The sequence below is a fragment of the Leguminivora glycinivorella genome, chromosome 17, assembly GCF_023078275.1.
Source record: "Leguminivora glycinivorella isolate SPB_JAAS2020 chromosome 17, LegGlyc_1.1, whole genome shotgun sequence".
In the NCBI taxonomy this organism is placed as follows: domain Eukaryota; kingdom Metazoa; phylum Arthropoda; class Insecta; order Lepidoptera; family Tortricidae; genus Leguminivora; species Leguminivora glycinivorella.
Window position 1 is genome coordinate 10,946,501 of NC_062987.1, and position 18,338 is coordinate 10,964,838.

The 18,338-nt window shown below is 37.9% G+C and overlaps 1 protein-coding gene across 3 annotated transcripts in view; it reads right to left on the minus strand.

Moving 5' to 3' along the window:
* The window catches only part of LOC125235428 (serine/threonine-protein kinase minibrain), a 50,387-nt gene extending 32,627 nt beyond the window's left edge, over positions 1-17,760 (minus strand). Inside the window, exon 1 of one of the 3 annotated variants that reach the window (XM_048141988.1) lies at positions 17,162-17,686. The gene's annotated coding sequence lies outside the window, so the exon portion shown is untranslated. Of the gene's footprint in view, positions 1-17,161 lie in introns of all 3 variants that reach the window. The other 2 variants (XM_048141990.1, XM_048141989.1) reach the window with 2 other exon arrangements.
* Between the last annotated feature and the right edge of the window lie 578 nt (positions 17,761-18,338).

Genomic DNA, 18,338 nt, shown 5'->3' on the forward strand with positions numbered 1-18,338 from the left:
ATACCCGTGTGGGGTATCAATGGAAAGGTCTTTTAAAATGATATAAAGTTTTCTAAAAAACATTTTTCTTAAAGTGAACGGTTTTTGAGATATCAGCTCTCAAAGTCGTAAAAAGTATGTCCCCCCCCCTCTATTTTTATAACTACGGGGTATAAAATTCTAAAAAAAATAGAGGTGATGCATGCTAATTAACTCTTTCAACGATTTTTGGTTTGATCAAAGTATCTCTTATAGTTTTTGAGATAGGTTGATTTAACTGTAATTTTGGCAGGTGTATAAATTGACATAATAAGTTTATTATATTTGCTGCTACGGAACCCTTTGTGCGCGAGCCCGACTCGCACTTGGCCGGTTTTATTTACAACTAATTGAATAAAGGTTACGATAATTCTATTAACAAGAAGCTTCTTGTAATGCCAAAAAAATAAAAATTATCTTTACAATCTTAATCTTAGCGGTTACTATCACAGTATACTTCCTGTAACTTTTTTATACGTTGCCATTACTTTGTAGTTCTCGTAAAGAAATAAAAAGAATATTCTTGTAATGTAAACTCAACGAAGAGTTATATTTAAAAATATTAAGTTTGTATAAATATGTGCGCATCGCTGTCAACTCTATTATTTGTATCGTAGCGAATGCCATCGCAGTATAGTTGATATGACTGTTTTATAAGTTGGTATTACTTTGCAGCTCTTGTAAATAATGACAATAATATTCTCGTAATGTATACTGGTGAACAAATAGTTCTGTTGAAAAAGTATTTAGTTAGTATAAATATGTGTTTCGTTTTTGTAACGAAACGCCATGTTTAAGTACCATTGTATATCTTAGTGAATGCTATAGCAGTATAGTTGATTTTACTTTGCGCCTCTTGTAAAAAATAACAATGATATTCTCGTAATATACACCGAAAAATAATTGTTATAACAAAAATATTGTTCGCATAAATAAATGTTTTGATTGTGTAACGAAACGCAATGTCAAAGCGATTGCGGCGTGGTCGGCGGCCATTTACGTGTCATGAGAGATCACGCGTGGACGCGGATCGCAATAGGTTATATTATTTATCGTTAAACGTACTCACTACGTATTATCCATTCGTTTGGTAGTTTCCATTTTAGGAAATGGATGAAGAGGTGCAAAAACTCTTGCAAGGATGGGAGATGGCAGAGTTGGCAAAAGCAGGTGAGTCATGTACCGTACATGTAGAACTTAGTAGATAATTAGAATGGTGAGTAAAAAGGCATTTAATGTTGTATTCATTTTACATTGCATACAAATTCATACGACATTACGTGGGCAAAATCTAAATACTGAACTAATAAGTATATATATATATATCTGAAGTGGACGTAGAATATTACTTATTGTAAAATTTATTCATAGAAATTTTAATGTCTTTTTCAGATGATTAACAATGGTTGCAAGTTTCCTGTGACCCATGCCATACTGTGGAACAAAAGTGGAAAAATTCTGCAGAATATAAATTTTGGAGGAAATAAAGGACGGTTCTATTAACACTGACGAATATATGAACAAAGTCTTGCACTAAGGATCGTTGAAATATATTTTTTAACAAATTATATAATTATTTTATTTACTTTCAGATTCACCAATTTTCACCGCTCATAGCATCCATTCCATATGCTGGGTGACCCAGGTTTCCGGATCCCAGTTTCAACTCTAGGCTTCTGTCTCTTGGAACTGGTCCTAGCAACCTGCATTTTTATCGGTAGGTACCTATGAATTTGTCTGTGCACTGTATTAGACAACTAACATTTCTTGTAAATGTAAGAATAGGTTTGTTGTCTATACAAGGTGGTACAGTAGGATTAAAGGCTGAGCCACGCCAGATACGTGTACGTAGACGTGCGCGTAGCGTACGCGATGTAAATGACGAATCCTCATTAGAGATTACACCGCTTGTGTGACGTGTTACCCGTGTGTGTCTAGCGGTGTATCATCTCTTTTGAAGATTCGTACTTTACAGCGCGCACGCCACGCACACGTCTACGTACACGAATCTGGCGTGGCTCAGCCTTTAATCCTACTGAACCACCTTGTATAGACAACAAACCTTTTTTTACATTTACAAGAAATGTTAGTTGTCTATACAGTGCACAGACAAATTCATAGGTACCGATAAAAATATAACACGTTAACGCAATTGTATATTTATTAGAGAGTACCATAAATGCAGTTGCTGTAACTAACTTTCTTGTTCTATCAACCATTTAATAAGTTTACATAAATGAAGAGAATGTAATATATATCAGATGACTTGTATTCTTAACGATACCTATTATTGGCCTAACTAAAGTTTTATAACCTTTACAAGAATTTCTTGTGGAGTTTACATTATTTTGTTTATTTAGACACTCCATTTGTTATAAATACTGAATAATCTAGTAATACACACAATTTGACTGTGTGACCCTTATAATATTATTATTTTATGATACGTAATGTATATATTACCTTTACAAGAATATATTGTCAAGTTCACATTTCATTTATTAAGCTCTGCAAGAAAATATTATTTATTTGTACGGTCCACGTGTTATGATTACTAAAAATTCTAGTAATACACGCTATTTTAATGTGTGGCAATTACAAGATAACTAGTTCACTAAGCTCAACGCATTTAAACAGACTGGTTTAGTTATTTATACTATGTGAACAATTGTCCCAGAATTTACTAGATTTTCTCGTTCAGATTACACTATTTAGGTATCATGGACGAGACTTTTTTCTCCGTGATCTTTGATTAAAAACTTTGTAACAAAACGGATTAATTAATAGACTGATTTTTACAATTTCCTTTTCCTACTTTGAAACGATATTGTTGGGCCAAACAGATTGCAAGAGTTGTTAGAGTTGATTAGAAAGCAGAAAGAAAAACAGAAGCGAATAAAACAAACACAAACAGATGCAGTCAAAATAAAGGGTATGAACAGTGCAAAGGTTGCAATTCGAAAGAAATTTTGTTTAAGTTAATTAGTATTGTCTTGCGGAGTGCAGTTATGTCAATGACATCTAATAAAGGTTTTTGCCCCACAGAGGGTCATTCCACACAGCCCCTGCACATAGCTGTGTTTACAAGCATGACGTCACGATGACATCATCAGATAGCGTTCGACATTCCGCACAACTCGTATTTATCAAGGGATGGACAACGTCCTGATGATCCTTATCATATTTTTAAACTGATATTAAATTTGATCGACTTTAAACAAATGTGTTGGTGTCGATATTGTATCATATGCAAACAAAACACGTATGCTGCAGTGGCAATACGCGAGTCTGTCTCTATTGTCATTAATTATCCACGGTCTAGCCGACGACACCGCGGTAAGGCGGCGAAGCGGTGACGCGTTATCGCCGCCGCTGCACCGCGACGCATCGCGATATCAATTAAACCTCTCGTAACTGCGCAAGTTTACATCATTAAAGGCGTAAAAAGACATTTATTGCGAGAAAATTTGTGCAATCAATTAGGAGTTTTAACGGGCGGCGGGGGTCGTGTGATGGTGTGAGAGACATGGGGGTGCGTGCGATGCAGCGGAGTGGTGTCGGGGGTGGCAGCGCGCGCATCTGTGTGCATTCGGCATATTTACCCCGATAGTGGGCGGGCGGGTTCACTGACCCGACCCAATGCAAGGCTCGTACGTAGGCCGACGCACACGCCGGCGCGTTTCATTACTGCCACCGCACCGCACAACGATGCAAAAAGCTAACACTGCGTCAAGTGGGCACGCACGGGTTTTTAATCATCTGACGGATTCCGCATGCACTCTATCTATATTGCATTAGCATCGTTTAATAGCCCCGCGGTCTTATTCATCTGCTTATTCGATATTAACGCATAACTTTCGTAATAAAATTGTATTTTACGCGATTGGATTTTCTACGAAGCTAATACCAGTCGGAATTAATTTCCCTTGTCACATTGATCATAAAATTATTCTGAAATCTCAAAGTTTGTTTGTTCAATTTAAGTGGCCTTGTACATAACTTGCTCTAACTTTTAAGTGCTAGAATATAATGTGATATAGTGAAAACTTGGAAATTCTAGAAATACGTATTTTTGCTACTAGGTACACTCTCTTATGAATAAATTGCAATTATGGTCTTATGACTCGCCATATGGAATATGTAAATGTTATGGGGGCATTATTACGCAGATTGAAAGTCCCACGGAAACTCTGTTATTCATATTCAGACATGTAAGATATATATTATAACATACGAAATTATAAATTCTATCTAATATATGTATGACTATACTAATGCACACAGAAACTCTTTGTTACATAGAAAACATCCATGATTCAGGAACAAATATTTCATCAGCTTGACACACAAATGTATGCCCATACTGGGATTTGAACCGAAGATCTCACTTCGCAAGATCATCTTCACAAGGCTTCACGTGCAGGGTCATAATATAACCCACTAAGCAAGACCGGTTTTATTGCATTGCAAAAGTATTAATACGAATATTATTTAACACATTTTTATTGTGATTTAGGCCATAATGTTGCTTTAGGAGGGAATAGCAGGGCAAGAATTACGGTAGGTCAAAGCAAGGCGCCGGTCCATACAGCCTGACGAGCCATATCGATCTCGTGTTTATTTCCGCCAGCGCGCTAGATAACTCATTGAACTTTTATGAACACACTAAAATGACCGTACGTAAGCAACAACCCAGCTAGGCAACGTAAATAACGCGTTACGTAGCAATTGAATCCAAAATAAACACGTTCGCGTATCAAACGTCATAATTACAGGATAGCATTCATAAAACCTGCGGTTAACGTAGACAAACACACACACGGCTGTGCCATAAAGCAGGGTATGTATACTTATGCAAAACCACCCTTGCAGCAAATCGTCGGATGCAATGCAATGCCATAACCTACCGCACGTTCCCCTCGCCGGGGCAGGTTCGGGCAGACGCATTTGACGGCTATTTCCATAATAACTAAGATACTCTTGTTATTATTCATTAACACTGCACCAACGCAACGGGCTTGTTTATGTTTATACATTTACCTATTAAGCACATCAAACAGAGGGGACTGAATGGACTGTTATCGTGAAACCGATTGATTAATGAATAAAATAAATCAAGGCTTAAGCAGGCGTTATGTATCGTTGAATAACTATTGTGATGAATGTCGTCAATTTGGGACGACAACTAATATTTCTTATTCTTAATAACAAGTCATTATCTTTAATTAATATGGTCCTCTGAAATGTTAATTTGTTTTCATTATGAAATAAAGACTAGAATAATACAGTCTGTCTAAACCAGCTGAACCCGCTGAGCAAATTAGGATATAACCTAACCTAACCTAACCACAAAATTAAAATTTTGTAAAAACCCCCGACCGCGACCAAGAAGACCGATTTTGATGAAACATGGCTAAGAACACTCCCAACTAACTCAGCTTTCAGACAAAAAAAAAACTAAATCTAAATCGGTTCATCCGTTCAGGAGCTACGATGCCACAGACAGACACACACACAGACAGACAGAAAAACAGACACACAGACAAACAGACAGACAGACACGTCAAACTTATAACACCCCGTCGTTTTTGCGTCGGGGGTTAAAAAATAGTATTGAAATATTTTAAGCTCAGAAGAAGGGCACCTGTCAAAGTAACTTGTTCATGTTATACTTAGTAACTTACTAGTAACTGTGACAGTTTTTTTGTTGGAAACAGCAATTTTAAAGAACACCAAGTTGAATGGAAAGTTTTGTGAGAGATTCATACCTTAATAAGGAGTAAAGGGTTTGTATAAAAAGTAATAGTGGTTATAATATAATAAAATTAATAACCGTGTAACCTTAAATAAAAAGGTCTAAGAAGGCCGTCTTGTGTGATTGACACATTTTCATGGATGCTAATTACATTCAGGCCTGGTGCCACTAATTAATCACGTCAATTAGCCGGCTTAATACAGTTGCGGGCGCTTTGTACTAATCTCGCGATGCCTTAATCAGACATACGAGACACCACACCTTACTTGAACATAGTGATATTATACGGGGGATGTTTCCAGTAATAGAATCAATATTTTAAAATGTATGCAGCACTCAACAAACTGACCAACATTATTTTCGTACAAATTCATTGTTAGGTCTTTTTAATGAACACTGTAGGAAGTATATTTGACGTTGCTTATCACGCTTTAACCATGGAAAAATTAGCAATACATTGCATAGAAACACAATTACTGTCCACATTTTAATTTGTTTCTACTTTAGAGGTAACACCCGACACTAGAAAACAAGACTTATTACGAATGGCAACCACTTTAATGCGATGAGTCATGATATGTGTCTCCATAAAGAGTGAGAGGTACTCGTACGATTGTTTAATACTATTAAAGCCATCAGACAAGACCGTCGAGTCCACGGCGTCGTAAAAAGACATAATTATTGACCTGATATTAATCCTGACCTGTCCAATAAGTGTCGTTATCACAAGGGTCAGCGCCCTCTTGTTAGGTATGTAGTTATATCAATGGGTTGTTTTTATTTTATCGCGGTTTTATCGGTGTGTTTGAAAGCGTGGGCGGCGACAGGATTACGTCGAGAGAACATTAGACAGAGCCACTTTGTACAAGTGTTAGAGGTCGGTGTCAAACTTCCTCTGAATTGTTGAGAAAGTGAAGGAAATAAACTGAACACAGCATTTAGTAGTTACCCTTTACCTCTATTTGTAAATACTATCTAAGGTATTTTTCCTTGTGATTTGGCAAGTTGAAAATATTAAGGTATTTCCCATCAGTAGAATCACAAGGAAAATTACAGACATAAAATTTGACCATGATGAATATGATGATGCATCAGAAGTGAAGTTAGACCACATTACTTTTAAACCGGAATGATTTGTGTTTGAATTTCTTCATCGTTCGAATCTATTTGAGATAATTAAAGCCAGAGGTCGCAGGTTCGAGTCCTGCTGGAGGTGTGAATTTATCAATTTTTCCTTTAATTTAAAAATATGTAATATCGCTCGCAGACGTTTCTGCATGATAAAAAATATAAATAATATTACCAAATTTTATTCATAAAGTATCCAGTCTAAATTTACCTACGTAAGACGTAAAATGGAAGCTGTATTTATAACAGACGATGAATTAGAAATTCTATTTATAGCGTAAACCGGCCGGTGGAGAATAGTGAAAATAGCTCATTATTAAAAAGGTGGGCGACACATGAAATGTACAATCAAGTGATAATAAAGCCTCCGCCACACATAAAGCGTTTTGATAGCGTAGCGTTAGCGGAGCGCAATGATAGCGGTGCGCCAGCGGAACGCCAGCGGAACGCTGGCGTTACGCTCGCAATCCGCGCTCGTTAGTTCCCGCCTGCGTCCGCTGGGCGCAACACCAGCATTCGTCCGGCGCACCGCTATCATTGCGCTCCGCTAACGCTCCGCCTACGCTCTCAAAACGCGCATGTGTGGCCGAGAGCTTTAAGATTGGTGGGTGGTGTTTACGATCAGCATCAACGCGTCCAGCAGTTAACTTGCCCAGGACACGTTCAACGCCATAAAGCAAATATTAGAGCACGCGGACATCGCCTCGTCAGTCCACTCGTCAGCTAGAAGCCTCCGCCACAACCCTCAGTACGTTATTAGGAGAGCCCCATTAAGACGCTACGATACCCCTTATTTCTCCATACAAACGCTCTCGCCTGTTTCCTCTCTGGTTTTTGAAGCTAGATCAATGGTTTTTTCAACACAGACTTTTATTATCAATATCTGTGTCGGACCGTTTTGCTTTTTTTGATATTTTTGTTTTAAAAGGAATTAGAGCCTCTCAAAGTTGGCCAAAACGGCTTAATTGAATTTGCCAGAAAGAAAGGCGTGGTATTCAAAACTGAGATCAATTATCCAAAAAAACGAAACGGTCCGACACAGATAATTTCCTTGTCTTTCTGATTTCCAAATTTCGTAACGATTGGTTAAGTTTTGGAGGAGGAAACAGTCGAGAGCGGAACCTCGATTTTTGCAGTTTTTACGCGGGATTTCGCGCCTGAGCTGCAGTTGTCCCTATCGCACCAAATTTAGGGGCGGGGCTAAGTTTTTATATACGGACACTGAAATAAAGTGATGGGAAATACTCGACATCTAATGTCGATAATCTAGTGATGTGAAAAGTTATAGATATACTACGTCGAAATATCGACATACCGTGTTTGACGAACTTTTTAGTTAGAAATACGTACTATAATATGTTCATATTTAAAATTGGTGGTCCAAAAAAGACCAGTCTGCTCCGAGACCACGGGGACAATGCCGTCCTTGAAACGTCGGAGGTTAGTGTTTAAAACATAGTAAATACGCGATTAAGTCCCGTTTGCAATTTTAAATATATGTAAAAATCGTGAAAGTTTGAATCTGTATTATATATTCTGTGGAAATACTAAGTCCATATTTTTATAAGTATAGGTATGTAACAATTGCATACAGGTATATAGGTTTATTTTATACATGCATAACTTTTCTCGTCATTGGTTTACTAGTAACAATTATAAAGTTATGCTGTATTTTACGATAGATTCCACGAATATTAGGCAACTATTTGGTATTCGGTCTTTTCAGCCATTTTGCCGAAAATTTGGTATTCGGTCATCATTGTTTATTTATTACTATTCTGCCGAACACCAATTAGGTAAGTAGTTATATTAGTCATATTATATGTACTTATTTACACACAATAAAAACAGACATAATATTAATAATTTAAGTCATGTTTTAAAATATTTAAAAAAACGATGGGCCTTATTTAGTAATACATAGTTTGTTCAGGTTGGTACCAGTACCTGCCCTTAATAAGGCCCAGTGCTTATATTTCTTCTAAGTTTTATCAATCATGCCGTTTTGTATATTTTCTTCGCAGACATAGAATCAAAAAATGCCCTAAATAGTTACTTAATAAGGCCCATCGCTCGCTTTTTAAGTTTTATAACTTTGTGTAAACATTGTGTTCATGAATTCAATCATCAATTTGTGTGATAAGTATTTACACTACGGTCTGTCGTCTAAAACACATTTATTCAGGACTATGCATTTAGGATATGGTACTCTAAATTATAGGGGTTCAAGTCTTAACAAGCAGTGCGTCAAGGTCAATGTGGTCAAGATAGGCTGACTTTATTTCATATTAAGTTTAAAGGGACAAAATTAGGTACTTAATTAAAGTAGTGTGGGGTAGCCTGCTGTCCTACGGGGCAATAAATATTATAATGTATTCTGTTTATGTGTATTGTGTATCATAATACAGTACAGTACAGTACTAGGCTTTGCGGGGTCGCCTTCCACTCTGAGGCCACCACTCAAATAGTGGCGCTGTTGATAGCTCATCTTTGAAGATTATATCCGATCCATCTCTATTTCCACAGCGCTACTTCTTGGGTATCGAAGATTGTGAACATGTGGACACATGGGTGGCATGGGCCTTATTTCATACCTGCATCAAATAAGACCCATAGTTTTTCTGTTTAATAATACTTACTTTTTTACTTAATGCACGAAATTTTTGAACCATTTACACTTATCAAGTTATAAAACGTACATAACATTTCGAAACTTAATAGCCGGGCCTTGTTTGCATTGACATTACATATGCCCTTAGTAGGTAGATGAAATGAGTATTACCAACATTTTAATTCTGCGGTAACAAAAATGCTTTGCCGAAAAGTATAAATAAGATCTAAATAATAAAAGTATATAAAGTATCTATACGTTTAAATAGCCTAGGTTTAAATTTAGCTGGCAAATTAGTTAAGCATTTTTATGGTTGGTATGCATGTTGGTAACCACGAAAAAATGCACATTTTATTACATTATGATTATGGTAAGTAATTAAATAATTAAATAAATATTGGGGACACCTTACACAGATCAACTTAGCCCCAAACTAAGCAAAGCTTGTACTATGGGTGCTAGGCGACGATATAGCGCAGGACACCAATGCGAGCGCAGACTTCTAGCCGAAAGGTGTGGTTTTTCGGCGATTCCGGGGCAACTTGCCGAATCCTACACCGGGGCAAACGACGCAATGGAGCCACGCTGTTACGTCATCGCCCAAATAAATTGTTTAGTTTTTAACTTTATTTTTTTTATGGTTTTTTTTTTCTTTTTTGTTATCTAAGTTTCGTGACGCATTGGTTTTACTGTAATGTCATGGAAACATGTTTTTACTAATAAATAAATAAATAATACATACTTAAATAGATAACATACATACATACAATCACGCCTGTATCCCATAAAGGGGTAGGCAGAACACATGAAACTACTAAAGCTTCAGTGCCACTCTTGGCAAATAAGGGGTTGAAAGAAAATATACATAGAAAAAATCCATGACTCAGGAACAAATATCTGTGCTCATCACAGAAATAAATACCCTTACCGGGATTCGACAAACGACGAACGACGACGGGAACCGAAGACAACATTAAAAAATTAGGTAGTTAATTAAAGTACTTTGAAGTAACCTGCTGTCCTACGGGATAAATATTAGAATATATATAGGTATCCATATATTTTTATTCTTTTCCTTCCGGCGACCGTACTTTGTCACCCATGTTTCACAACTAAAGAGTAAGACGAAATTGACGAGTGAAGATGCTCATGACTGAAACAATTACTTTTCATATTATTAATGTTTACCATTACACACAGAGCACAATTTCATCGGTAAATATTGTCAATTTTACTTTATTTCGACGTGCGTTTATCATAGCGCTCTTGAATAAGTAATACGATTTTGTAAAGAAAATATCTCCTAGATACATACTATCAATTGTGTCGCTTAGTTTCAAACCTGGGTACTTAAATCCATTCTGCTTTAAGATTGAATATATAAAAAATATATATTAACCTTGTAGCAGAATGGATTTATCCAGGTTTGAAGTTAAGCGACACAATTACGCTTAATTCGGTATGTAAGAAATACCTTATTTTTTGTTAAGTTACTGATGGGCCTTATTTCATACATGCAGCAATTTGGGAAAAGTGCACCTACTTAATGCACAATTGCACATGGACCCAATTTTTTGGCCCATTTACACTTATCTAATTATAAAATGTACATAACATTTCGAGACTTAACCGGGCCTTATTTGTATGTAGATTACAGATGCCCTTAGTTGGTAGATGAAATGAGTGTTATATACGTTTTAATTCTATGGTAACAGAAATGCTGATATGTAAGTATAAATAAGTTTTAAATAATAAAAATATCAAAAGTATCTATACGTTTAAGTACCGATACCTAGGTTTAAATTTAGCTGGCAAATTAGTTAAGCATTTTTATGGTTGGGTTTGTTCTGAGCTAAGCCTTGTATTTCTACTGCTAGATAGGTAATATGTATACATACAACCCTAGACAATTAGAAATATAAGTGCATATGTATAAAGGCTTTCCATCTGAAAAAGGTCCTTATGCTTCATATGCAATAAGATTTTTTTTGGCAGATTTTTTGTTAGAATTCTGCTAAAAAGTTCTAATTACCTACGCTCTTGGAACATAGTCTGGTGTCTGGTAAAGTATAATAGATACCAAATTGCCCTAGGTAAAAATAATGAATAAGATTCACATAAACTTTTGGTAGGTACTGTCAACCAATTATGTAGAATCCTAGGCCACTCAGAACCCTGTCGTATTGACACCGTGCTTTATTTGCTATAAAAGTCAGTTTGATTTTTACTGTGAAAGGGGTCTACAGCGGCCTAGGACCTAGGATTCAGATTGGTTGATTGTACGTACATAATCCCATACGTACATAATCCAAATCTCTTTGACATCGAAAAGGTTGTGGCTTTTTACATACCGAATAACTTTATTTCTTTTAAGATAAGTTGTACTCTGGTAATTCTGAACGTAATTTATTACTATGGAATCACGGGTGATTATCATTTGAATTTTGGAATTATCCGATTAACGGCATTACCCGAATACCTACACCTTAACGACATTATGTATAAGATAAGGAATTGTATTTGGGTGAATCAACTTTTTCTTGCTTTTTGCAAGAATTGCCCATACATATTATTAGCTCTACTTTTGTGAGTTTTAACCTGGCCATCGTGAATAAAGATCCTTATTTTTATTTTACATTAAGGGAATAATTAAAAAAAAAAACATTTACAATTAAATCTATATGTGACCCAGTGGAAGAGACACTTTTTTCATACAAAAGTGAGGGACAGCTATGTCCACTGGGTCACTGCTCGAAATAAAGTAATAAAATAGCAAATCCTATAAAAACATGATGTATTGCATAGCTTGTATGTCTGTTTTTAATATAATAAGTATAAACTAATTACACTAAATACAAATTAAATTTTCTGACCACATGTAGTCGAAGTATGCGTAATTTTGCTGGCAAAGAAAAGTTGATTCACCCATTTACAATACTTAAAACATTACAAATTTGCATTTTTGTCAAATCCACTTAGTATACTTCCCGGAGTCCAAAACAATACGCATCAGAACTCCGAAACTAGAGAAATATATCAAATATAAAACTTGCATTGGTGCGCGAGTTGGTACTTGCGCCGCCGCGCTTATGCGTCTGTGTGCGTGCGCCGCGCGCACGCACACAGGGCCTCTCTGTGGGTGCCGCCCCCGTCAGCGCGACGGCGATAAAGACCTAAAAATCTCAAATTTGAATTCGTGCTTCGGTATCGTATCCTCTTAAAAGTCATACGCGTTTAAAAAGCCCGCCTTCGGCGCGCGCCGGCACTTCAAAGTTTGACCTCGCAATTACTAAAATTGGTTTGATTTACCATTTTAATTGTAACAAAAAGCTTATTTTTTCAGCATCGTGGACTGTCGCCTCGACATTGCAATCTCGACCGAGTGACTTTCGACCATAAGGTATGTAAAGGATCGCCGGCGTCGCGTTCAGCATCAATCGGGGATAGGAATTTTGTGCTGTGGCGTCATGTCATTAAGGCGTAGTTTCTGTCGGAGGTGTTCGATAGGCGCGAGAGGAGAGCACTCGAGGTCGGATGCTGAGAGCGGGGTGGTGGAGGCGGAGGAGGGTGGTACAAAATCGATATCGTCGGGCGGCGCGCGACGTCTTGCGTCCCTTCTCCCCACCCCTCTAATGAATGAGAGCGAACATAGTCATCTCTGCGGACGGTGGCTCCGGCGATACTGCACGCCGCCGCCGACGTCGCCCAGACTGTGCTGGGCTGCCGATGCCGGTCCGATGTACCGCACACGCGATAACGGACCGTACGCACAACTCAAATCCACAACAACCAAGCAGATAGCGGATGCATTCCTTTCCATGAAAATTGTTTTTTTTTTATTCGACACGGTTCCACACCTGGTGTAAAGTCCAATTAACAGTTGACATCTTCATGCTGTTGATATCTATCCTCACGCTTCTGTCTCAATTAAAACAGAAATAGATAGTCAGTCAGTTAGGCTCAGTAATCATACATAACGAAGATTTGCGGAATTTCATTTCAAGTATTGATGCAAAAGAAATATGCTCTATCATCAATCTACACAATCTAGTTTTATTAATCACTTAATTATCTAAACTGTTACTGTTACCTCAGTTACTACCTACTATACCATTGAACCGATGAAACTTCCTCGTACAAGTTCATTTTAGAAAAACCGCCCCTGAGAGACGGAGAGCAAACCACACAGACTGAATCCCAAACGAGAAGAATTGCTCGAATAATACAATGCAAATTCATTCCTGCTAATTATACGCCCGCCCTTACTTTCGATTTTATAAAAGTAAAGGAACTTGTAATAAATAAACAAAGTAACTTTTTATATTGATTTAGACTAAAAGTAAAGGAACTTGTAATACGCGATTAAGTCCCGTTTTGTTCTAAAATTAAAGTAACTTTTTTCCTGCAAATGAGAGTGAATACGTACAAGCGTAATCTCAATCGCAAATAGAAATCGAATACCTAGGAATAGAAAACGTAGGCGGTTTTATTTCTATCTGAACACGTGCCGTCAAGGAAAACAGGGTTGCTGAACATATACACTTAATATGTATTTGGAATTATATTTATGATTTTTAGTTGTTTAAAACACAATTTACATTTACCTACTTTGTGTAAGCATTGCAATATAATAACTATTACTCATTTGTATAGATGAACTCTTCGTTTCTTCTTATTTATTGATGGAATATCATTCATTGATTTATAAACCGAAAATATATATCCTTATATCATATTAGCATCGTAATGCTACCTATCCTACATCATATTAAAACCATGAACTTGTGCAGGCTAAATATAACCTTAGCAGTAGTCATAGACGTCATAGTCAAAAAATATATTAGAGCCAAATAGAAAGTAGTTGGCAGTTGGGGCATTGCTGTCGGTGCAATTTTTTAGCGTTATCGGCTGGATATGGATCCGAGATCGCCGCTAGGAAGCGCGACAGCCTACGATGGCGCGATACCGCCGACCGAGAAATTGAATGCGAGCTCCATATGGACTCATTTCTGTGCATTTAACAACACAGATGTTACTTGTTTTGATAACAGAAAGAGGAGTGCTTCTATATTTCGGTGCCCGTAAATCTACTTGGTAGTGTAATGTAGCAAGAGCAAGACTATAATTTTTACTATATGAATTGACTCATACAATGTATCGGCATACATACAGTTATAGCTGATTTAGTGTCGAGTTGTCGACCTTAAAAAATCATACGATTCGTCTCATTGGAACAACTTATCCCCGGACTTAGACCCGATCTCCCCGTTCTTTGATATGAACCAAACCCACAAATCCAGATAATTGCACTCAGAAGTAAAGTGCATATAAGTGAACAGTAGTGAAGTGCATCTAATGATAGTGTAAGTGGGTCAACGCGGCCCGGCCCGAATGTCTGCCGGCGCACCTATGGCGCGGGCAGACGAACGTAGGTAAACAAGTAGCGACAACTCGCTCGCATTTCTAGGTTACATATGCAGCGGACGCCACGTGTGTTTGACCCAATTTACACTTATCGGTTATTACATCAGTCTTCGCTCTGCGTTCAAGTGTTATCTTGGCCGATTTTCTAAATGGAAATGTGTCAAAACGCTGAAGCATGAATAATTTAGCACATTCGTAGGTGGAGCTGGTTGTACTATTAACTGGATGACCTATGGTCGAAAAGTAAAGTCAATATACATACATATGCTGAAATAGTGTATGCATATTGCACTCATATAGCAAAAGGCAGGAGCATGGGAATCATAAAAACACTTATGTTGACGAAGTGTTGTCTAATAATATATGCCTTTAAAGCGCCCGTCTTCGGACATAGGCCTCCTCTCCATTTCTCCACGCCTGTCGGTCCATTGCCATCTGCATCCAGTTCACGCCAGCTTATTGGCAGAAGTCATGGGAAGATGACTCAGGGGTGACTTCATGACTTGCCACGACCACGGGTGTTAGCAGCCTTTTCCACTCCAGAGTTCTAATATGTGTAATTGTGTTTTTATTAATTATGTATATACTCGTACCTACCTAAAAGCTCGGCCACGCATGCGCGTTTTGATAGCGTAGGCGGAGCGGTAGCGGAGCGTTAGCGGAGCGCAACGATAGCGGTGCGCCGGACGAACGCTGGCGTTGCGCCCAGCGGACGCCAGCGGGAGCTAACGAGCGCGAATTGCGAGCGGAATGCGCGCGAATTGCGAGCGTAACGCAAGCGTTCCGCCGGCGCACCGCTATCATTGCGCTCCGCTAACACTACGCTATCAAAACGCTTTATGTGTGGCGGAGGCTTTAATGTACAGAAACGGAACTACACAGTTTCAAATATGTTACGGAACCGTATCGCGAGAACAGTACCAGTACATCTACTAATAATTCAGTAATTCAGTCAGTTGATGCCGTTGATGGCAGCCATAAAATAAATCTGTAGGTACAGCTTATCGGTTGTATTGTATTGATAGCCGCAGATGTCATAGTATCTGGGCAGAAGCAACGTGATATTCGGCCTTGCTGCGGAGCTGATAGCTCGCTGCATCTGCGCACACGGATGCGTCGTGATCATATAAGTAATATTTAATACGCATATAACAGAGCCTCTATAATTTTTACAAAAAAAAAACATTTTTAGTGCAAGCTTTTTTTAAAGCTAACTTTACTTTTCTTTCCACGAGCAACTGACACTCATGGAGACAATTCTAAAAACCCCAACACAATTAGATTGTGTTGTTTTATCACGGAATTCCTAAGGCCAGCTTTTCTCTCCATCATCAAATCTGCTCCATGTAATCATAATAATATTATTGCATTTAGAATTATTGCATTGTCATTCGATATACATAAGTATGCAAAATTTTTAGTTTCATTTGGGAAGTATTTTCCGTGACATTGACGCTATCGTAGAAATGTACAAATTGCAAAACATTCTCAAAATTTCCGTATTATTGGAAAGTAAGTATTCAAATTGAAAACATTATACAAGATGTATTACGCAATATTCTCAACAGTTGGCGATCGCTTGATTTGATGTCTTGAGTTACACACTGGTGGCAATTATTGTCAAATTCATCAAATGCCATAGTTTACAAGCTTGGCAATAAATGCGCGAAGAACAGTACCCAGAACTTTTCATGAGAACATTCGCAATTTTGTAAACTTAAGCATTCTAACGTCAAAAACTCATGGTAGGGGAGCTGTTAATAACAACAATACGTTATTTATTGACATATAATTAATTGAACGTATCAAAAAAATACGGAGAATACTATAAATAAAAAAAGACGAAACGCAACGTGTATTTATACATATCACCTCTAAAGAAAGTAATAAAGTTATCATAAAACAATCGTATAAAGACAAAATGTAGAAATCGTCTCGTTAATAACAATACGAATTTTGCAACAAAAGGTATGAATTACAATCTACAATAGATGACGTCAATGCATGTGAACGTTTAATGACGCTAACGATATATCAATATTTCACGTGTGACTTTTATTATAAAATATATAAACACCTAATAAAATAATAGACGTAACATATGCCCGTTATCATGTAAATATTAGCTAGAGCTACAAGCCGTCACATTAAAATTAGTTGAAAGTGAGTTAAACAAATGCAAGCAGGGTAAATCATGGAGTGTAAGCGTTGCTAACCAGACGTACCAGAGTGAGCGCTCGGCACCGGAGCGTGGCGGCCAGAGTCCTCAGGAGGGCGAGAGTGGACCTCTCCCCTTCGCGCACCATCGTCCCGACTTCACGCACGGCTGGTGGGTCAGTGCACTAATGCTTTACGAGCTTAACAGACTAGACATGCCACACCACACAGTCACCTTGACAGTTTTAAATGCAAGGCTAGAAAGCCGTACAGAATTCAGAGGCCACCGAACGTTTCCCGGTAAACATATGAGACCAGTAAGGCCACTTGTATGATTTCACACAGGTGTCCGCAAGGATAGGAAGCGGGTAAGTATCCGAGCAAATTTAAAACACTTAAACACGCGAGATGCACTAAGGTCACCATGTGCAAGGTCCGATAGCCGAGGCTGAAAGTGCGCAGAACTTAGACAGCTACCGGTATTAGCAGGATTTGTTTGGCGTTAACCCCACTCACGCGTTGCACTATGATTAATCCGAATATGTTTTAGTACAGATGTAGCAACCGCAATAATCGGCCGCGAGTACGCGACTGACTCGTTATCGTAACAACACCTATTCTCCAGTTAAAGTAGATTCTACATTTGCGAAGTATATCAGGCCGGCGTTTTGGTCAGTTGACGTGCGCCCTAAATCCGCGCGGAGAATTCGACCGCATTAAGAAGCTGAACTACATAAATAATATCACGGAGAAAATTTATATAGAAATGAGAAACATAATTCTCAATATAGTAGAGCCAAGTTTTTCTAAAGTACGAATCTGCCCAAAAATAAAACAAACAAAACAGATTGATTTAAAAATACGCCTGAAAATGCGTCACCATTTCGTATTCAACGACTTTAAATTAGAAGCATCATTAATTGCAACTTTATTTTTCGTTAAAGTATATGCAGTTTAATTCCTTGACATTATTAACATGGAATTGTATATACTGTGAGCGGATTTATAATTAGCCCGGGCTTCGTGGCAGGAGTCCAGGTCGATCACTCGGGTACCGGGGCCCGCACTATATCGGGTGAACGGTCGTTGACAGGGACATTTTACCGGAATTGCAACCGAGCCGCATTCTCGAGCCAGTGTCGCTCGATCAGGCGTAAAAATAGAGATCGGACAGGATAAGTGGCTAAACTTACCTAAAAGGCCGTGAGACCGGATATATTCTCACAAAAATATCTGAATGGGTTG